Genomic DNA, 13,932 nt, shown 5'->3' with positions numbered 1-13,932 from the left:
GCTAAGATCTTTTCGAAGTTAGACTTACGGGGCGCGTACAACCTGATACGAATAAGAAAGGGCGATGAGTGGAAAACGGCCTTTAATACGCCCGACGGGCATTACGAATTCCTGTTGATGCTCTTCGGGTTATGTAATGCCCCAGCCGTTTTCCAGGAATTCATCAATGAGGTCTTCAGGGAGGTGTTGGGGAGATTCGTTCTAGTATACCTAGATGATATACTTATTTTCTCCAACAACCTCTCTGAGCATAGGACCCATGTACTATTTGTGTTGGACAAACTGAGGCGGAACTCACTTTACCCTAAAATTGAGAAATGTATCTTCGAAGTAACATCTGTCACCTTTCTGGGATACATTATCTCCACCTCAGGCCTGTCTATGGACCCTGCCAAAGTTTCGCGGTTCTAGAATGGCCTCAGCCGGTTGGGTTGAAGTCTCTTCAGCGGTTTTTAGGCTTCGCGAACTACTATAGAAGGTTCATTAAAGGGTACTCCACAGTCATTGCACCTCTCACCAGTCTCACCAAAAAAGGGGCAGATACTACTCATTGGCCTCCTGAAGCTTTACAAGCATTTTCCACCCTGAAGGATCTATTTTGCTCAGCGCCTATCCTTAGACACGTGGACACTTCATTCCCCTTTGTTGTTGAGGTAGACGCCTCAGAGGTCGGGGTGGGGGCTGTGCTGTCTCAGCGGTCAGGATTGCAGGGTCGAATGCACCCATGTGCCTACTTCTCTCGTAGGTTCTCCCCAGCAGAGAGAAACTACGATATAGGCAACAGGGAGCTCCTGGCCATTAAATTGGCTTTTGAAGAATGGCGACATTGGTTAGAGGGAGCTGAACATATGATCACGGTTTACACTGATCACAAGAACCTGGAATACATCGAGGGGCCTAAGAGGTTAAGCCCCCGTCAGGCTCGATGGTCATTATTTTTCTCTCGATTCAGATTTATTATTACTTATACTCCAGGTAGCAAGAATGTTAAGGCGGATGCTTTGTCCAGGTGCTTTGAGCCAGAGACAGCACAGCCCTCCGTCCCAGAGGCTATTGTTCCACAGAAATTGGTGCTGGCTGCAACTGAGACTTGGGAAGACTGGAGGGAGACTTTAAGTCCCTTTCAGCAGGACATCCCGGAAGGGAAGCCTGAAGGGGTTATGTTCATTCCTCTGCCTTTCCGTCTCCAGATCTTAGAGATGTTCCATGCGCACAAGAATGCATGTGGCCAGGTGTGCCTGGTGGCCTTCCTTATCAGCAGATTGCAAGGAGTTTGTTAGGGAGTGTGCAATATGTGCAAAAAGCAAGCCCTCCCGGCTGGCACTGTCGGTACCTTGCAGCCTTTGCCCGCCCCGAGTGAACCGTGGACCCACTTGTCCATGGATTTTGTGGGTGAGCTTCCCAGGTCTGAAGGCATGTCAGTCATTTGGGTGGTAGTCAACCGCTTCAGCAAGATGGCCCATTTCGTGCCCTTAAAAGGACTCCCCTCGGCCCAGGAATTGGCCGACTTGTTCATCGTCCCCGTTTTCCGGCTGCATGGCATTCCGGAAAACATAGTGTCAGATCGGGGAGTCCAATTCGTCTCTAGATTCTGGAGGGCATTTTGCCACCAAATGGGCATGAAGCTGTCATTCTCGTCGGGCTACCACCCACAGACCAATGGGCAGACTGAACGGGTCAATCAGTCATTGGAGCAGTTCTTGAGATGTTACGTTGCGGAGGCGCAGAATGACTGGGTAAAATGTCTGCCTTTCGCAGAATTTGCACAGAATAATTTGAAGAGTTCTTCTTCTGTTTTTTCTCCGTTCCAGGTAGTGACAGGGATATCGCCCAAATTCTCCCCTTTGCCAGTAGCCTCCACTCCGTTCCCAACTCTGGAGGCCTGGCAGAGGTCATTTAAAGACATTTGGTGGACGGTGAGAAGTAATTTGGAAAGGGCATTTCAGAGTCAAAAGGGTCAAGCTGACAAGAGACGTTCGTTAGAGTGGAGGTTCCAGCCAGGAGACTTGGTTTGGGTGTCCACACGTCACTTGACCCTGAGACAACCCTCAGGTCCTTTCACGTGTCCCTGCTCAAACCAACGGTTCATGTGGGTCCCACTTCTCCTCCTCCCGTGATGGTGGATAGTCAACCTGAGTATGAAGTAGAGAAAATTTTTGACTCACGTATAGTGCACAACGCACTTGAAGGGGTATGGTATTGAGGAAATAATGTGGGTACCGGAGGGCCGCATGCATGCTGATAATTTAAAGAGGGAGTTCCACACTTTACATCCGGGAAAGGCCTGGAAGGAGCTGTCCGGAGTCCACTCCTCGGGGGGGGGTACTGTGAAGAAACGCGGAAGAGCCGCCGCTATAAGTCAGTGGGAGGCGGCTCTTTCCGCGCACAGCATGGCGGAACGTGGAAAAACCGCTGCGTCTGACGCAGCGGTTAGCGCGCATGGGCCTGTTGCGAACAGTCTGACCCAGCGCGAGGAGGCTGCCGCCGGTGCTGATGGCGGTGCGACCAACCCTGCACGCAGGTCAGCGAGCACATTGCGAGACAGTACTGGTGTGGCTGGGACTGATAGTCCACCAAGGTTCAGAATGACGCGCGTGCGCGCAGAGAGGCAGAACTTATATGGCAGTCAGAAAGGGGTCAGCTGACCAAGTCGGTCAGCTGACATCCCTGCTTCGTTTCATTGGTCCAGCACTTAGGGAGGGGCTGGAGAGTGTTTTAGTATATATACTGCTAGCTGTTCAGTTGCTGGTTGTCTGGCGTTGCGATCACTATGTGGTAGCACTCAGACCTGAGTCAGATCCGAAAGTGTGCCGGGACCAGCTGGAGCTGTAATCCTACACTTAGCTAGATTCTGTTGATAGTCTAAAGTACTAGTTTGATTGTGATTATCTGTTATGACCTTTTGCTTGCCTGACTATTCTTCTGAACTCTGATCCTGTACCTTGCTATTCTGATACTCTGTTGCCGAACCCTGGCTCGCCCTAAGACTCCGCATCTGCCTCCTGATTCTGTACCTCGATATTTCTGTTACCCTGTTGCCGAACTCTGCTTGTTTATTAGACCACGCATCTGCCTTCTGAATCTGTACTGTATCTGTCTGTGTGGTTATGACCTGGTTTGTCCGACCTCGAGAACCGACCTTACTGTTAGAGGCGGTTCCCAGTCCTGGTAGTGACACTCCTTCCTGAGTGTCACTCTCGGTTTGTCCTTCCTACTCTCAGCCTGACTCCTCCCCCCCGGGAGAGTGCAGGTCTTTGGAAGGAATTTGTGCAGTACTCTTTACTGCTCTGAGGCCTAGTCCTCTAAGTATTACAGTTGCACCAATCACTCCTACTCTACTCAGGTGTCCAGAGGTTAGCTTATATATCTGATTATCGGTGATACTGCAGATCATCAATAATCTGGTATATATCTGTATTCCCAGTGATACTGCAGATCACCGGTAATCAGATCCTCTCTGTGTTACACGGATCGTTACAAAATCATTATTTCTTAGTTTTTAGACAGAGGCGCTCAGTGTGGTTTTGATGCTGTTAAGCTGTATGCTCCTTTTTGATTGGCCTGATGAAGCGGGATTGAGCCCGTGAAATGCGTTGCCTATTTTTACTGTGGAGTATAAATAAAATTGTTGTTTGACTGTTGATGCCACAGTCCTTCCTTTGTTTGCTTTGTCTGCATGGATGGGATAGGCCCACCACTGCCCCATCGGTTTTAAGCTCGTTTAAGTGACTTTTATTCTATTGGCGCCTCTGGAAAGCTTCTACATATTTCTTCGTTTTCGGCCATTATAGTTTTAACCGCTTCACCACTGAGGGGTTTTACCCCTTTAGCACCAGAGCAATTTTCACCTTTCAGCGCTCCTTCCATTCATTCGTCTATAACTTTATCATTACTTATCACAATGAAATGAACTATATCTTGTTTTTTTTGCCACCAATTAAGCTTTCTTTAGGTGGGACATTATGCCAATAATTATTTTATTCTAAATGTGTTTTAATGGGAAAATAGGAAAAAATGTGGGAAAAAATTATTATTTTTCAGTTTTTGGCCTTTATAGTTTTTAAATAATGCATGCTACTGTAATTAAAACCCATTAAATTTATTTGCCCTTTTGTCCTGGTTATAAAACCGTTTAAATGATGTCCCTATCACAATGTTCGGCGCTGTCACGGTTCAGTACCTGCTGTCTGGCGGCTGGCACATACGGATGCCCGTGTGCGTCCTGGTGGTGGTCGGGTCGCTGTTGGATCCGGCGGCTGCCTCCGTGTGCGCCATGGGCGGCATTGTTGACCTCTGCACCGGAAGTGTAGGGGTGGACGTGTTGCGCATGCGCATGCGGACGGACGTACGCGTGTGCATGGTAATACGGAACTAAGTACGCTTGGATGTGCGCATGCGTACGTAATGACGCATGACGCCATGTTTGGCGCCAAACGGCCTATTTAAGCAGGCGGAGAGCAGTACTCAGTGCTGTTGTATTGCAGCAAGTTCTGGGTGTTCTCCCGTGACGTGACTCATTGTCTGCCTTGATTACCTGCTATGATATTGACCCCGGCTCGTCTGACTACCCGATTTGGCTTTGACCCTGGCTTTGTACGATTACCCACTCTGTTGCTGACCCGGACCTGTCTGAGAACCCGCTTTGTTGCCGAACTCTTGCCTGTACGAGGACCATCTTTGTTGCCGACCCGGACCTGTCTGAAAACCCGCTCTGTTGCCGACTCACTGCTTGCCTACGGAACTGCCTGGTTGTCGAGTCATTGCAGTACCAGACTCGACCTGTGGGAGCGCTCCGGAACCTCCTACAACACACTAGTGATCCCGCGAGCGCTCCTGCCCCTTGTTTACAGGAGATTCCTGTTCCCAGTCCAGGAACTTCAGTCGACGAGCCGCAAGAGCCGCTGCCCTCAGCAAATCGGTCTCCAACATCTGAGGTACGTGACAGGCGCCAATATTTTAATTGGAAAATAAAATCCCTAATTACAAGCCCATAGTTTATAAAGTAACAGTGTTATACCCTCTTGACATAAATATTTACAAAGTTCAATCCCCAAGGTAACTATTTATGTATTTTTTTTATTGTAATTTTTTTTTAATTACAAAAAAAAAAAATGGGGAGTGTGGGAGGTAAGGAGTTAATTTTGTGTGTAAAACTAATTTATTTGTAAGTGAAAAATGCTTTAGGGTGTAGTTTTACTATTTGGTCACAAGATGTCCACAATAACATTTTGTTTATGCGACCTGCAAGTGTCCGGAAGGATGCATGCAGGAAGTACAAAGAGGCTGGGAACTTTTTTTTTTCCACAATGATCGCGCTGCTTATCGGAGAAGCAGTGGATCATTGCGGGGCTTAGATCAACAAACGGGAATGGATTTTCCCGTTCATTGATCTCCGGGCGAGCGGCCGGCGGCGTGTTTATGAGCGGGAGTGCGCTCTAGAGCGAGCGGGAGCGCGGGCAGCGGCGGGAGCGCGGAAAGTACGCATTTCTCCGTCCCTGGTGGTGAAAGGATGGAAAAAGGAACAGAGAAATGCGTACGTGTGGGGGTAAAGTGGTTGAAATAAAATGTGCTACTGTAAATAAAAGTGGCACATTTTATTTGACCATTTGTCCTGGTTATTTTTAATGTAGTGTTTAAATTATGTCCCAAGTATAATGTATGACGACAATATTTTATTTGGAAATAAAGGTGTATTTTTTCAGTTTTGCGTCTGTCACTAATTACAAGCTCTTGTTTACAAAAATAACAGTAATATACCCACACGACATACATATTAAACAGTGGAAAAAGAAAAAGAAGCTGTTCCACCTCACCACATATCGCTGTGCTGTGTGTAGAAGGGTCCAGGAGACAGGAACACCACTCCTAGCGACCATATGAAGCAAAGTTGTCTATACTCCATTGTATTAAAAATCAATTTCTTTATTCGATCATCATTAAAAAGGTACAACAGTGGTACATGGCAGTGCAAGAGCTGATGCATTTCCGACCCTCCTGGGTCCTTAGTCATAGCTAAAGTGACAACTTTCTACAAACATTTTAATATGTTGACCAAAAACACCACCCTCCCCCAGCACACCTGAAATAGGTGTAGTGTAGGTTTTATAGGAACATATACAGGGGAGTTGCTGGTGCAATGCAATAATATGCAACCATACATAAAAACATACTGTCATATAAAAGTTACAAAACTGTAAACAAAAAGGATCCAAATGTACAGAATGATGATATTATTTAGCAGATGGCAGTTCACCAGCATATTCTCAATAGAATGTCATGCGAATAACATACAAATATGTATAGTATGTAAAATATAACAGGTTAACAACAAAAAAGGGAGATAGCATGAATCCTAAAAATGTAGGGGCTGGCCCACACAGACGTCTACCCTGCCTCCAGCGACATCTTGTTCAACGGCATCTCGGCGGCGTCACGTTCAGGCTTTGTACGATTACCCACTCTGTTGCTGACCCGGACCTGTCTGAGAACCCGCTTTGTTGCCGAACTCTTGCCTGTACGAGGACCATCTTTGTTGCCGACCCGGACCTGTCTGAAAACCCGCTCTGTTGCCGACTCACTGCTTGCCTACGGAACTGCCTGGTTGTCGAGTCATTGCAGTACCAGACTCGACCTGTGGGAGCGCTCCGGAACCTCCTACAACACACTAGTGATCCCGCGAGCGCTCCTGCCCCTTGTTTACTGGAGATTCCTGTTCCCAGTCCAGGAACTTCAGTCGACGAGCCGCAAGAGCCGCTGCCCTCAGCAAATCGGTCTCCAACATCTGAGGTACGTGACAGAATACAACAGCCAGTTCATGGAGACCGCTGAGGCAGCCAACGTTCTCAGTACACTATGCAAACAAGTAACGGCTCTGACTGAAGCAATCAAGGAACTTCAAGCAGGATATGTTCAAATGGAGGGACGTCTGAATACCTTAACCAACAGAGGGGAATCAATCCCCCCAGCAGCACCTCCTCAAGCTCCCGTCAGTAATCCAGCTTCAGGTGAACCAGTACCTATAGCAATAGTCCCTACTCCCGAGCCGCGAGTACCAATTCCGGAACGTTTCTCGGGAGACCGAACACGATTTCGGGCCTTCCGACATTCATGCCAGCTTTACTTTGCATTGCAACCCCGAACCTTTGTGAACGAAGAAACTAAAGTCGGATTCATAATCTCACTACTTCAGGGAGAACCTCAGTCCTGGGCTCATCATCTAATGGATCAGGAACATGCAACTCTGACTACCTCTCAAGGGTTTTTAGACAACATGGCTATCCTCTATGATGACCCTCAGCGGTGTGCTACAGCTGAGGCTACTCTTCAGCATCTGCGACAAGGCCGTAAACCTGTTGAAGAATACACATCCGAGTTCCGACGTTGGGCAGCCGATACAGATTGGAACGAACCCGCCTTAAAACATCAGTACAGGACAGGACTATCAGAACATATTAAAGATGAATTGGCTCGTGTGGGAATACCTGATACTCTAGACGATCTTATCGTGACAGCTATTCAGATTGATCGACGCTATCGGGAACGTCAGATGGAGAAGAGTGGTGCTGGTATTAACCGTTCTTTCTGGTCACCCACTTCCGTGCCACCTCCTCCTGCTCCATCAAGCTCTCACGATCAACCTGAACCAATGCAAATTGGCCTTATACGGTCACCTCTTTCAGAGGAAGAAAAAGCCAAAAGAAGACAGGGAAACCTCTGCTTTTATTGTGGGGCGACCGGTCATTTCTTGAGAGCCTGCCCAGTCCGTCCGCAGAGTAAGAAGGATTATCATGATTCTTTTAAATTCCAACCATCCTTTTCTCCTGCTCTCTCAACTAATCATTTTATTGTCCCTATCTTTTTTCAGCTCCCCGGAAGAATCCTGGAAACCTCAGCAATCATTGATTCTGGTGCCTGCAGTTGTTTTATGGACATATCCTTTGCCACTAACCATTCATTCCCAACTCAATCCCGAAAATCTCCTCTTCAAATTCATCTTGCCGATGGTACAACAGTCAGTTCTGGACCTGTAACCTTGGAAACCATACCCCTTGTTTCTTCAGTTCTTGGAAGACATCAGGAAATACTTAAATTTGATCTTCTAGCGTCTCCTCTTCATCCAGTTATCCTAGGATTGCCTTGGCTTCAAGCTCACGATCCTGTCATTAAATGGTCCTCTGGAGAAATGATGTTCTCCTCATCATATTGTAAAACATATTGCCTGTCAGAACAAACAACCATCACTGGCTCATTGTTATGTACTTCTACTCTACAAGACACAATTCCGGAACCATACCACCCGTTTCTAGACGTCTTTGATAAAAAGAAAGCAAACCAGTTGCCACCTCACCGTCCATATGATTGCCCTATAGACTTGCTTCCAGGAGCGGCAATTCCCTTTGGACGAATGTTTACTTTGTCTGAACCTGAACAGGATGCATTAAAAGATTACATTGAAGACAACCTTAAGAAAGGGTTCATTCAACCATCCACCTCGCCAGCAGGGGCAGGTATCTTTTTTGTGCAGAAGAAAGATAAGACACTTCGTCCTTGTATTGACTACAGGGAACTGAACAAAATAACAATCAAGAACAGATATCCGTTGCCCCTGATGCCGGAACTCTTTCAGAAGTTAAGGGGAGCAAAGATCTTTACCAAATTAGATCTTAGGGGTGCATACAATTTAGTAAGAATTAGAGCCGGTGATGAGTGGAAGACAGCCTTCAGGTCTCGATTTGGACACTTTGAGTACCTAGTAATGCCTTTCGGCCTCTGTAATGCACCCGCTACTTTCCAACACTTTATGAATGATGTGCTCAAGGATTTTATTGACCATTTTTTAGTTGTCTATCTGGATGACATTTTGATATTTTCATCTTCATTAGAAGAGCATCGAGATCAAGTTTGCCAAGTTCTTAGTCGATTAAGGATCCACAATCTCTATGTCAAAGCAGAGAAATGCGAGTTCGAGCAACCAACAATTCAGTTTCTAGGACTCATTATTTCAGCAGATGGATTTACTATGGATCCACAAAAGATACAGGCAATCTTGGATTGGCCTGCACCCAATAATAAAAAAGCGGTCCAGAGGTTCGTGGGGTTTGCAAATTTTTATAGAAAAATCATAAGGAACTTCTCTGCCATAATCCTACCCATTACTCAATTAACCCGTCAACAAACTCATTTCCGCTGGACATCAGAGGCTCAGAGGGCATTCGATAAATTAAAGGAACATTTCACCACTGCACCAATCCTCAGGCATCCAGATCCGGCCTTAGTTTATGTATTGGAAGTTGACGCCTCAGAAACAGCGGTTGGAGCAGTGCTCTCTCAACGACAGGGGTTGAAGGCAACATTGCATCCAATAGCATTCTTCTCTAGGAAACTATCAGTTACGGAGAAAAATTATGATGTCGGGGATCGGGAACTGTTAGCAATTAAGGATGCACTAGAAGAATGGAGGTATCTGTTGGAAGGGGCAACACAGACTATCCTGATATACACAGATCATCGCAACCTGGAATATCCCAAAACTGCAAAAAGACTCAATCCAAGACAAGCAAGATGGGCCCTATTCTTCTCACGATTTTCTTTCCACATTACCTATCGCCCCGGATCTAAAAATACAAAACCTGATGCATTGTCTCGAATGTTTCCTGAAGAAGAAGTACAAATTCCTCCAGATACAATTCTCTCTGAACAAAATTTTTTGATGCTTCAACCAGCTCTCTTAGACCAACTTCGTCAAACGTCTACAGATCTTCCAGACAAGGTCAAGCCAGTATTGGTGTTGAAGGATGATCTCTGGCTATTCGGAAACAGAATTTTTGTACCTGAAGAAGCTCGACTTGCTGTTCTTAAACTTTGTCATGACCATCAGTTGGCGGGACATTTCGGCATAGCTAAAACACGAGAGTTGGTACAACGATCTTTTTGGTGGCCAGAACTTCGGAAAGACTGTAAGAAATATGTGGAAGCTTGTCATGTCTGCAACTGTAGCAAAGGTTCTAACCTGAAACCTTGGGGGTTGCTAGATCCGTTACCTGTACCTCCAAGACCCTGGCATTCAATATCGATGGACTTTATTGTTGAGCTTCCTAGAGCAGATAATTTCAATACAATCTTCGTCGTGGTGGATCGCCTGTCTAAAATGGCACATTTCATTCCTATGACCAGCTTACCTTCAGCTAAGGAAACTGCTACCACATTTATCAAAGAAGTTGTCCGTCTTCATGGCATACCCAGTGATATCACTTCAGACAGAGGTACTCAGTTTACATCTCGTTTCTGGAGGGCCCTGTGCAAAATATTGAATATCCAACTTAACTTTTCATCGGCCTATCATCCCCAGTCGAATGGTCAGACGGAACGCACAAATCAGACTCTGGAGCAGTACCTCAGATGTTTTGTCACTTTCTCTCAAGACAACTGGGTTCTTCTACTTCCCTCAGCAGAATTTGCATATAATAATTCAATTCATTCATCTACTCAGCAATCACCATTTTTTGCAAATTACGGATTTCATCCATCTTTTTTGCCTAATATGATCATGGAGACATCAGTTCCTGCTGCCGGTGAGATGGTTGAATTTTTCTTTCGTAATAATCAGTTACTACAAGAGACAATGTGTCAAGCTCAAGAAAATTTCAAGAAGAAAGCTGACCATCACAGGAGAGGTGACTTGGAATTTAAGGTGGGTGATTCAGTATTACTTTCTACACTTAATCTGAAGCTGCCTTGCCCATCACGTAAACTAGGACCTAGATTTATTGGGCCATTTTTCATCAAGAGAAAAATTGGAAAAGTAGCATATGAACTAGACTTACCAAGGAGATTCAGGATACATCCAGTCTTCCATGTGTCTTTACTAAAACCTGTACAGCCTGATGCTATTTCTGGACAGAATATATCACCTCAACCCCCCATTATAGTGGATGGAGAGGAAGAATTTGAGGTGGAAGAAATCTTAAATTCCAGATGGAAAGGTAGTCATCTCCAATATCTCATCAAGTGGAGGAATTACGGGCCTGAAGACAATACCTGGGAGCCAGCCTCAAATGTTCACGCACCCCTACTGGTCAAGAAGTTTCACAAGAAATTCCCTGATAAACCAGCTTCAAGGGCATCCGGAGGCTGCTCCTAAGGGGGGGGGCATTGTCACGGTTCAGTACCTGCTGTCTGGCGGCTGGCACATACGGATGCCCGTGTGCGTCCGGGTGGTGGTCGGGTCGCTGTTGGATCCGGCGGCTGCCTCCGTGTGCGCCATGGGCGGCATTGTTGACCTCTGCACCGGAAGTGTAGGGGTGGACGTGTTGCGCATGCGCATGCGGACGTACGTACGCGTGTGCATGGTAATACGGAACTAAGTACGCTTGGATGTGCGCATGCGTACGTAATGACGCATGACGCCATGTTTGGCGCCAAACGGCCTATTTAAGCAGGCAGAGAGCAGTACTCAGTGCTGTTGTATTGCAGCAAGTTCTGGGTGTTCTCCCGTGACGTGACTCATTGTCTGCCTTGATTACCTGCTATGATATTGACCCCGGCTCGTCTGACTACCCGATTTGGCTTTGACCCTGGCTTTGTACGATTACCCACTCTGTTGCTGACCCGGACCTGTCTGAGAACCCGCTTTGTTGCCGAACTCTTGCCTGTACGAGGACCATCTTTGTTGCCGACCCGGACCTGTCTGAAAACCCGCTCTGTTGCCGACTCACTGCTTGCCTACGGAACTGCCTGGTTGTCGAGTCATTGCAGTACCAGACTCGACCTGTGGGAGCGCTCCGGAACCTCCTACAACACACTAGTGATCCCGCGAGCGCTCCTGCCCCTTGTTTACAGGAGATTCCTGTTCCCAGTCCAGGAACTTCAGTCGACGAGCCGCAAGAGCCGCTGCCCTCAGCAAATCGGTCTCCAACATCTGAGGTACGTGACAGGCGCCAATATTTTAATTGGAAAATAAAATCCCTAATTACAAGCCCATAGTTTATAAAGTAACAGTGTTATACCCTCTTGACATAAATATTTACAAAGTTCAATCCCCAAGGTAACTATTTATGTATTTTTTTTATTGTAATTTTTTTTTAATTACAAAAAAAAAAAATGGGGAGTGTGGGAGGTAAGGAGTTAATTTTGTGTGTAAAACTAATTTATTTGTAAGTGAAAAATGCTTTAGGGTGTAGTTTTACTATTTGGTCACAAGATGTCCACAATAACATTTTGTTTATGCGACCTGCAAGTGTCCGGAAGGATGCATGCAGGAAGTACAAAGAGGCTGGGAACTTTTTTTTTTCCACAATGATCGCGCTGCTTATCGGAGAAGCAGTGGATCATTGCGGGGCTTAGATCAAGAAACGGGAATGGATTTTCCCGTTCATTGATCTCCGGGCGAGCGGCCGGCGGCGTGTTTATGAGCGGGAGTGCGCTCTAGAGCGAGCGGGAGCGCGGGCAGCGGCGGGAGCGCGGAAAGTACGCATTTCTCCGTCCCTGGTGGTGAAAGGATGGAAAAAGGAACAGAGAAATGCGTACGTGTGGGGGTAAAGTGGTTGAAATAAAATGTGCTACTGTAAATAAAAGTGGCACATTTTATTTGACCATTTGTCCTGGTTATTTTTAATGTAGTGTTTAAATTATGTCCCAAGTATAATGTATGACGACAATATTTTATTTGGAAATAAAGGTGTATTTTTTCAGTTTTGCGTCTGTCACTAATTACAAGCTCTTGTTTACAAAAATAACAGTAATATACCCACACGACATACATATTAAACAGTGGAAAAAGAAAAAGAAGCTGTTCCACCTCACCACATATCGCTGTGCTGTGTGTAGAAGGGTCCAGGAGACAGGAACACCACTCCTAGCGACCATATGAAGCAAAGTTGTCTATACTCCATTGTATTAAAAATCAATTTCTTTATTCGATCATCATTAAAAAGGTACAACAGTGGTACATGGCAGTGCAAGAGCTGATGCATTTCCGACCCTCCTGGGTCCTTAGTCATAGCTAAAGTGACAACTTTCTACAAACATTTTAATATGTTGACCAAAAACACCACCCTCCCCCAGCACACCTGAAATAGGTGTAGTGTAGGTTTTATAGGAACATATACAGGGGAGTTGCTGGTGCAATGCAATAATATGCAACCATACATAAAAACATACTGTCATATAAAAGTTACAAAACTGTAAACAAAAAGGATCCAAATGTACAGAATGATGATATTATTTAGCAGATGGCAGTTCACCAGCATATTCTCAATAGAATGTCATGCGAATAACATACAAATATGTATAGTATGTAAAATATAACAGGTTAACAACAAAAAAGGGAGATAGCATGAATCCTAAAAATGTAGGGGCTGGCCCACACAGACGTCTACCCTGCCTCCAGCGACATCTTGTTCAACGGCATCTCGGCGGCGTCACGTTCAGGCCCTCGGCGGCTTTCCACTGCAAACGGCGTCTTGCATCTGCAGAGGCGGACACTAGATGCGGCGGTTAATCAAACCCCTATGCCCAAATGTAGCGTCCTGGGTTGGAACTCCATATCTACACTACCACTAATCCGGAACGCCATATTCGCACAAACGCGAGAAAAAAAAAGTCCGGTGAAAACGCTCCCATTCATTTGAACAGGAGCGTTTAACAATGAATCCAGGGCACCGGCGGTAAATGCCTGCCAAGCATCCATATGAACCAGCTCTAAGAAAATGTATTTAGCCATATAAGGCCAGTGTCACCAAACCACCACATGTATAGATGCTCCAAATCAGGGCAACATACCAATCAGACTGCCCCAGGAGATAGTAAAAGAACAAATAGACATCCCATCTATAGTTTAGGCCCATAGATTCTCTTGTCCCCATATTAAAAATCCACTTCACCTCCAGGGCCCATATGCAATTAACGTTTTCTCCTGACATTTCTCCTAGGAGA

This window comes from Hyperolius riggenbachi, chromosome 1 (assembly GCF_040937935.1).
Source record: "Hyperolius riggenbachi isolate aHypRig1 chromosome 1, aHypRig1.pri, whole genome shotgun sequence".
Lineage (NCBI taxonomy): Eukaryota > Metazoa > Chordata > Amphibia > Anura > Hyperoliidae > Hyperolius > Hyperolius riggenbachi.
Note: the sequence above shows the minus strand (reverse complement) of the source record.